Raw genomic sequence first — 9311 nt, forward strand, 5'->3', positions numbered from 1 at the left:
CTCACAGAGATCTGCCGGCCTCTGCCTCTCCAGTGAATATTGAGATTAAAGGCCACTACAACTGTCTATATACAACATTTTAATGCTGTTTTTGTTTATTTGGTTTTGGTTTTTTGAGACAGGGTTTCTCTGTGTAACCCCCACTTTGTAGACCAGGCTGGCCTCAAACTACCAGAAATCTATCTGCATCAGTCTCCTGAGTACCATAATTAAAGGTGTGTGCCACCACCACCTGGCTTACTATTGTTTTAAAATAATACTTTGTGTAAGAATTCGCTGACTTTTTTTTTTTTAAGACAGGGTATTATTGTGTATCTCTGGTCAACCTTGCATTCTTTCTGTACCCCAAGCTGGTCTTGAACTCGTGATCTTTTTTGCCTCGGTCTTGTGGGTACCGGGGTTATAGGCATGAGCCACAAAATCCATCTTAGAATTCTGTGTTGTATTGGGCAGAAAGGGAACTGTTGCTGTTTCAGACCATGTCTACAAGGGGCCAAGAACCACGAGCCCTCCACGCACCGTGTGCCAAGTGCATTCTGTGCAGAGTGTCTCCAGTCGAAGCAAGAAGAGGAGGGCTGACCAGTTGAATGGGAGCCTGCCTGTGAGGTGCCTCTGGACAACATGGTGGGAGCAGTCTGGACAGACAGATTCTGCCATGCTTCACTACAGCTTTTCCTTTTTCTGCAGACAGATGCCTAATAGGGATGTCTCCAGGATGGAAGTATCTCGGTTTGTTTTTAAATGGGACAATTTGGCCAGAAGGTTGAGTCGTCTTTTCTTGGGACACAGATGTGAATGGAATGCATTTTTCTCTGACATCTCATTAATGGATAAAGGCTACAGTTGATGTGGAAGACACCAGTGACCTCTTTGTGATGTTAGACCCTAAGGTAACGGGAAAGTTCATTTATCTGACTATTCTAATTCCTAAGATGAATCTGCCAATTAGTTATTATTATCTGAATTTTAAGGATGAGATGATAAATTAAGTAACATGCCCAATGTGATTTGTGGTAAAATCAGGCTTCACAGGATCCTTGGAATTCAATATTCTCATCTGCGAGATAATAGTCAATATGTTCAGGAGAGCTGGTGTATTGGTGGTAAGAATATCTATTTTGTTTTCAGATTTCATAGATTTTTAGTTCCTTCTTGCCCATTGTGTGACCGTGAGTAATTTCATGCCTCCAGACAGTTTTTCATCTATAACAAAGGCACTATAATATCAATGTCTAGCTTAATGAATTGCTGCAAGAATTAAAGTCTTGACACCTGGTAATGGCCCAATATACCACCTGTTACTGTTCTGTGTTTATTGACTTGGGGCATGCTGGTTTTATTGTGAAGGACGCTGCAGTATGAAATTAATTACAGTGTCTTTGTGCATCCTGCCAGCGACCCCTTCATCGGAGGTGAGGATGGACAGGGGTCACGCTATTGTATCTAGGATGAAGGGCTTAGAGCAGCTGTGATTGGAGGGAATCGAAGAGCTGCCGAAACACAACACAAAATGTGTGCTTGGGTGTCTAGAGCAGTATGGGGGCTGGAGGAGACACCTGGAGATCCGAGAGAGGTTGGAAGGAACCCTGCCTCCCTCCAACCCGTGACAGTAAGGGATGCTTCAGGGAGAACTCAGGGACCAGGGCAAGCAGCTTGACACCATTTCTCTCAAGATCTTCCTGAGCTGGCCCCTAGTAAACTATGGGGTATGTGTGTGCTCACGTGTAGTCATATGTGTGTAATATCTGTGTGCTGTGGATATCACTCTGTATAAATAAAATGCTGATTGGCCAGTAGCCAGGCAGGAAGTATAGGCGGGACAAGCAGAGAAGAGAATTCTGGGAACAGGAAGGCTGAGTTAGAGAGACGCTGCCAGCCGCTGCCATGACAAGCGAGATGTAAGGTACCAGTAAGCCACAAGCCACGTGGCAGCTTATAGACTAATAGAAATAGGTTAATTTAAGATATAAGAACAACTAGCAAGAAGCCTGAGCCATTAGGCCAAACAGTTTATATAATACAAGCATCTGTGTGTTTATTTTATAAGTGGGCTGTTGGAATGCCAGGGCTTGGTGGGACCCAGAGAGAAAACTCTAGCTACCTACTTGCGCGCGAGTGCGTGCGTGCGTGCGGTTTCTACATTTATCCATGCATGTGTTGGATATATATATATATATATATATATATATATATATATATATATATATATATATATATATATATATGCATGCATGCATGTATCCGTCCATACATGGTGATGACTGTGTGTGGGGTTTTTGTGTGTGTGTGTGTGTGTGTGTGTGTGTGTGTGTGTGTATGTGTACATGCACATGTGTGTGAGTGTCTGGTGTCTCTTTTGGAATATCTGTGGATCCATGCATTGTGTGTGGGCACATATACATGTATGGAAGGTGTCTGTGTGGATGCATGTAGTTGTACATGTATGCATATGAACATGTGGGTATTTGAGGGGCGGGAAATCACTGCTGTGTGTTCGGTCACATTTCTCCTCTTTAATTTATGCATTACATCCAACAAACGCTTACTGAATAATTTCTACTATCCATGAATTTTGATAAGACCTATGATTAAAAGCTCGAGTAAGACAGTCAATGCCCTGATGAATAAATAATAAGCAAATAAATATGACTGGGGATGTCTTGCAGAGGCTTTTTCAATTATTAGCTCCCAACCTGTCAGGGGGACGACACGAAATTCAATTACTATGATTTTGCTCCCAAATCAGACAGGATGAAAGCGTGAAAGGACAAGTTCTTGGAGTAATGCATTGAACTGCATTCATGCAACGGTGTGATTCATCAGTGTGGCTGGAAGTGACAGAAGGCCAGGGGAGCATGCAGGTGGAGGGTGACAGCTGCTGAGGATGTTGATGATGTGGAGGAAATTGTAGTGGGTAGCTGTTCCAGCTTTGACCTGGAGGTACTACCCCCATCGAGGCTTCCAGTAACTGTCACGCCTACGAGGCGGGGCTGGGAGATGGGAGAGTGTTTAAGGCCCGAGATCCGGATGGGCCGGCTCTCTTGGTTCCTGGATCCTGGACGCTGGAGGTAGACCATCCGGTTCTCGGGTCTTAAGGTCTCCTCTCTCGGCCCCACCTCAATAGGGGGTAGTACTTCCAGGTCAAACCTGGAACAGCTACCCACTATAGGAGATGGCTCAGCTAATCCCCTACAGTTGGGGGATGCCTCAAGGTCTCTTTGTGTTGTTGGTGCTTATTTTCTTTGGAATAGAAAAAAAAGGGCAATTGATTAGAAAGCTGGTCCTTCAAAAGTCCATTAACCAAGCTCTTACTGTTCATCCATTGCCATAAGAAGCATGGCTTGATGATAGCCATTCTTAGGAGAGATAGCTAAAAGGCAGGCCGGGGTGCTCCCGGGACACAAAGCACTGGGGGATCCCCACAGACGGATGAAATTCAAGCCCAGTATTTATTTAGCTGAAGAGTACTAACTCAATGAGAATTGGCGATGTGGATTAACCCACTGCCTCGTTAGCTTGACAATAACTTTGCAGAGAGAGACTCCATTCTCAGTCTAGAAGCTTCACTCTACACCTGTTGAGGAAGAAAGCTATGTTCTTATAAAATCATGGCGGACTGAGTTCCAGCTGGTGTAGTAAACTCCTAGAGGGCTGGAAGAGGAGGAGGGCCATGTTATGACTGCAGATCAGAACTTACCTTCTCTGAGTACAGATTCACTCCTCCAGACGGCAGGTTAGACCAGCACACACTTCACTGGTTGCGCGAAGGTTATCTGAGGTTGTTAGAATGTCTGGTGTGTGGGAACCCATCAATATTAGCTGTAGATGTAACTGTCTTGTTAATTAAGAAACACAGAGCCAACTGCAAAGTTAAAAAGTCCAAGAGGTCAGAGCAAAAGCTAAGAGCTAAAAACCTTACCCTTCACTGCTGCTGCTGTCCCCCTCTGCAAGAGACCTACTTGCTATGTGTCTGTCCTTTTTATTGACTTTCTGTTCTGCCTTCTCATTGGTTGTAAACTCAACTACATGACCTCCTCATCACTGCCTGTCTGTACAGACCTCCAGGTCTTCTATGGTTGATATTGAGATTAAAGGCGTCTGTCTCCATGCTGGCTGTATCCTTGAACACACAGAGATCTGCCTAGCTCTGCCTCCCAAGTGGCACCACCCAGCTTCTGCTATGGCTTGCTTTAGCTCTGACCCCCAGGCAACTTTATTTACTAACATACACATAAAATCACATTTCAGTACAAATAAAATATCACCATAATTAGCTGAATCAGGATATGAAGCAAATGAATGGAGAGTCTAGTGAGAAGAAACTGAGCATCTGAACATGATACTTTTTAAAAGATTTATTTTATGTGAATGGATGTTTGTCTGCATGGATGTCTCTGTACCACATGCATGACTGGTACCCAAGGAGCCAAGAAGAAGGTGTCAGATTCCTTGGAACCAGAGTTACAGACAGTTGTGAGCCACCCTGTGGGTGCTGGAAACTGAACCTGGGTCCCCTGCAAGAACAGCAAGTGCTGTTAACCACGGAGCCAGCTCTCCAACCCTGAACATGACGCTTTTGATGGGTAAGTTGATGGGACCAGCAGGAGAAGAGGATTTGCACTACAACTTCCCACGTTTGGCACGAGGTGTCTGAACTGGATATGCCAGCCCCTGGGCTGCTGAGAGCATCTCAGCAGCCTTCCCTTGGGGGTCCTGAAGCTGCGGACAGAGTCCACATTCTCAGAGCCCATGAATCAAACTAGAAAAACAACTTGGCTTCGCATGGCCGCGGCCCCAAGTGGCAGTGGTGAGGTTTATTGCATTTGGCGTCTTGCCCCTGGGGGCATTTTTAATATGATGATTTGAAGATATTTATGACTAAATAAATGGTTACAAATGTCGGGGGACCATGATGTGCCCTGCCTCCCTCACAGCTCCCAGGGCTGCCTCCTTGTTATTATTAATTTAGAGGTAATCAGGTTTGCCTATGCAGCTGTGCGACATATGTTTTTCTAGAACAGTCATGGCCATGGGCACCAGAACAATTAGCACCGGAAAAAAAGAATGCCAGAAAACATTTAAAAAAAAATTCCTGTGATGAACTGAGAAAGCCTCTCTTTAAATTCTTGGGTTTGTGGAGCTTTTTATCATTAGAGAGAATGGAGCAAATCATTTCTGAGCACCTACCATGTGTTGGTTGCTTTGTTTAAATAGTACTGCACTTACATATATTATGTTTCTCTCTCCCTCTCTTTTAATGCTTCTGATTGTATTAGTCTAGTGACAGGCTGAGGCTGGAATTCTTCATAGTAGGAGACAACGATTATGACGCTGGACAGTGAGACACATACAGCGCATGCGTGGAATGTTACTTAAGGGAAAAAGACACATATGGCCAGCTGGATGTTGCTCCGTTTCCCTCATTTCTGTGAGAACAGTCCGGAATATCATATATTATCTGATTTCTTTTGCAAACACCCTGGGCTGTCTTTACCTTTTGTAGGACCTTACGGAATTTAGTAGGCTACAGACTTCTTTGAAGTCGATGTAAGTCAAGGGACCGTCTGCAGCTGAGAAATCTGGAGCTTGCATCGGTGAAGCCCTGAAGTGGGGGAGGTTCTCTGGATGGCTCATGTCCCTGTTTCGTTCTTCCTTCAATACCACCCTGCCATTTTCTTGCACTAAATATGGATATCAGTGTTAAAATTTTACTTGACAGCCAGGTATGGCGCTGTATATACGGAGGATGCACTTGGAGGGTAGAGGTAGGAGGATCAAGAATTCAAGGTCATCCTTGGCTGCATAATAAATTTGGGACAGTGCTGGGCGGTGGTGGTGGTGGTGGTGGTGGTGGTGGTGGTGGTGGTGGTGGTGGTGGTGCACGCCTTTAATCCTAGCACTCGGGAGGCAGAGCCAGGCGGATCTCTGAGTTCGAGGCCAGCCTGGTCTACAGAGTGAGTTCCAGGATAGGCACCTAAACTATACAGAGAAACCCTGTCTTGAAAAACCAAAATAAATAAATAAATAAATAAATTTGGGACAGTTTGAGCTACATAAGACTCTGTCTCAAGAAGAAGAACAACATAACCCCGACATTTTCACCGAAAGCTTTACCGAGCTAGACTGTGAGCTGGGTTTCTGTCGCCAACGACCAAACTCATTTTGTAGGGCTCCCCCCCTCCCCCATTGCTTATTAGCGTGTCGCCTTGCTTTCTGGACAGTAGGGGACACGCCCACGCGCTAACAGATGGTCTGCCTGTGGGGCTGGCAGACAGCGGTCCAGGCTCAATCCTGCCCACAACCTGCCCAGCCATTTTTTTTTCTGTCTATGGCTATTTCTACATCATCGCGGCAGAACCAGTCAGTTGCAGCAGGGAGGACTAGCTAGCTAGTGTGACCTGTGCAGGTCTACAGACTCAAAGTTTCAAAAGGCCCATGATTGGTATAATGATATCCTGTGTTACATATCTTTTTTAATAATTTTGGATAAGAAGTCCGTCCCATCTTTTATTTTTGTGTGTTGTCCCTTAAATTACATAACGTCTCTTGACAGAAACTGCAGAGCCTAAAATATTACATATTGGGTCTTTACCAGAAGCGGCCCAGTTCCTGACTGCTGTGACCTTCTATTTTCTTGTGTTTATAGTTACACTCAGTTCTCCATAGCCACATCTGTTGATTCAAGTAGTTGTGGCTTGAAAAATTTGGAAAATTTGCCTGTACTGACCACGTACACATTTTTTCTTGCCATGGTTCCTAAACAATACAATACAGCCCAAATGATATTTACACTAGTTTGTGAAGCTTAAGGAATACAGAGTTGATTTCAAGTAGATTGAGGTTATGGGTATTCTATGTGCAAATGTTATGTACTCTTATATAAGGAAATGGAGTGCTTGTGGTAAACCTCACACCGGATCCTCACAGATGACTGAGACCCGATTACATTTAACGTGCTGAGTGAGCCAGGGGATATGCTCAAAATATAAATACTTGAACCCGAATGCAGAGATTCTGGGTCGTTGGAGGTCTAATGTAACACAAATATCTTCTTCTTAAAAAGCCTAACATTATGTCAGGCATGGTGACTAAGGCCTTTAATCCCAGCACTCTGGAGGCAGAGGCAGGCAGATCTCTGAGTTCGAGGCCAGCCTGGGCTACAGAATGAGTTCCAGGACAGCCAGGGCTACACAGAGAAACCCTGTTTAAAACAAAACAAAACCCACCCCCACAAAAAACCAGAACTGAAAGCAAACAAACAAACAAAACAACAAAAACCCAATGTTGGTCTTGATATGACTGCTCCCTTGGTCACACCTACACACCTCCACACCTAGAGGAAAACTGGTCCCCATTATCTCCTATTTACACCATCCCATTAGAGTCTGCCTGCTTTCCTCCACACTAACCCTTCCCTTCTCCAGCCCAGTTTTTAAATTGATGGCCAGGTTAATCACCTCCAAACGCTGCTTTTGAATTCTTAATCCCCAGCTCAAGATCTTTTTAATAATTACCCAATTCCCACAGACGAGAGCCCCAACTTGTCTGTCTGACATTGCCAGGCCACCCACGCTGGCTGCCACGAAATCCCCGACTAAATGCTTTCTTGTCCCGCTCCAGTGCAAAAGCGGCGAACGGCAGGGTCACCGGCAAACTTGTTTCCTCCCGAGAGGGTTGCGGCTCCCTAGCTGGGTAGCCGTTTGTGAAGTTAGACTCTTCATCTTTAAAATGGAGCCGATTGCTGGATGGTCATGGCGGCGGCTCACACCTTTAATCCCAGCACTTGGAAGGCAGAGGCAGGCAGATCTCTGAGTTCGAGACCAGCCTGGTCTATGGAGTCACTTCCAGGGTGGCCAGGGCCACACAGAGAAACCCTGTCTCAAAACAAAACAAAACAAAACCCTGATATAACACAGAGAAGGGCATACCTCTGCTGTGTGTCTTTCCCAACATATGCTAGTTCTAGCCACAGGGAAACAGGTGAAACCGAAGTATTATGTAAGTGTCAAGGTCAGAAAAAGCAGCAGACACCGAGGGACACACAGGAGAAGACTAAGGAGTTACGACAAATGCAGTGTGAGATCCTGGGTTGGACAGAAGTACGTCATTAGAAAACTGAAATCTGGAAGGCCTGCTGTGTAGTTAGCGAGGATGCGTTGATTTTAAGTTCTCGTCTTTGATGAGTGTACCGTGTTGTGTGCCTTAGGGGAAGCAAGGTGAGGGTTATAAGGATGCTAGTATTTTTGGTGACGTGTATAAAGTTAATTCAGAAGAAAAGGTTCAATTGAAATAATTATGTCATGCTGGGCGGTGGTGGCGCACGCCTTTAATCCCAGCACTCGGGAGGCAGAGGCAGGCGGATCTCTGTGAGTTCGAGGCCAGCCTGGGCTACCAAGTGAGTTCCAGGAAAGGCGCAAAGCTATACAGAGAAACCCTGTCTCGAAAAACCAAAAAAAAAAAAAAAAAAAGAAATAATTATGTCTACATTATGAGAGAAATGATAAATAGCTAGAGTCCTAAGGACATTTACTGGGTACTAGATTCGGGGAGTTTGATTCCATGTAGTTATTGCAGCAAGATTGACGACGTAGGTGATGATATAGGTGATGAATAAATAGGTAATGCTTCCTCACATACAGCATGTCACACTTGGTAAGAGTCCACCAATTCCAACCAACTTCAGTTTTTATTATTACTATACTGCCTTGACCTATTTTCTGTCGCTATAATGGAACGCCAGAAGCCCCGAGACTGTTGCTCAGTGACAGAGCGTGCTCGGCAAATGGCTTCTGGAAGACACGAGCCAGGCAAGGCATAGCACACTTGCTCGTAAACACTTCCAGTTCCTGGCGTCTCTGGGAGGACTCTTGGGCCCCCTTGGCCATCTTGCCCTTCAGGAATTCCTTTTGTCTGTGCTGTTCTCATTCACGGTTAGTTCCGTGCAATGGACTATTGTTCATTTTATCTGTCTTGCCATCCCAGCTAGGAGCAAGCTCCTTGAAGCTGAGAATAAGATTCCACAGACGTTTGGATATCTCGGTGCAAAGCACCGAGACGACTTTGGCTATGGCCCACTTCTTGTACTTGCCTCACACATCCCACAGGACTCGTGGAAATAATCCTGGCTAACTTACCATTCCCTTCACCAAGAACTCCTCAGGTGCCTCCTTGTCCTTGAGAACTTATGTTCATATTGCTTGGGACTGGTTCTCTGCCCTTACCAGAGGTGGAGACGTTCATCTCTGGTATGTTAGGAAATATTAGCAGCTGGCTTCTTGGATGATTTCCTGGAAAAGCACAGATTGCTGCGA

This window comes from Peromyscus maniculatus, chromosome 18, assembly GCF_049852395.1.
Source record: "Peromyscus maniculatus bairdii isolate BWxNUB_F1_BW_parent chromosome 18, HU_Pman_BW_mat_3.1, whole genome shotgun sequence".
Lineage (NCBI taxonomy): Eukaryota > Metazoa > Chordata > Mammalia > Rodentia > Cricetidae > Peromyscus > Peromyscus maniculatus.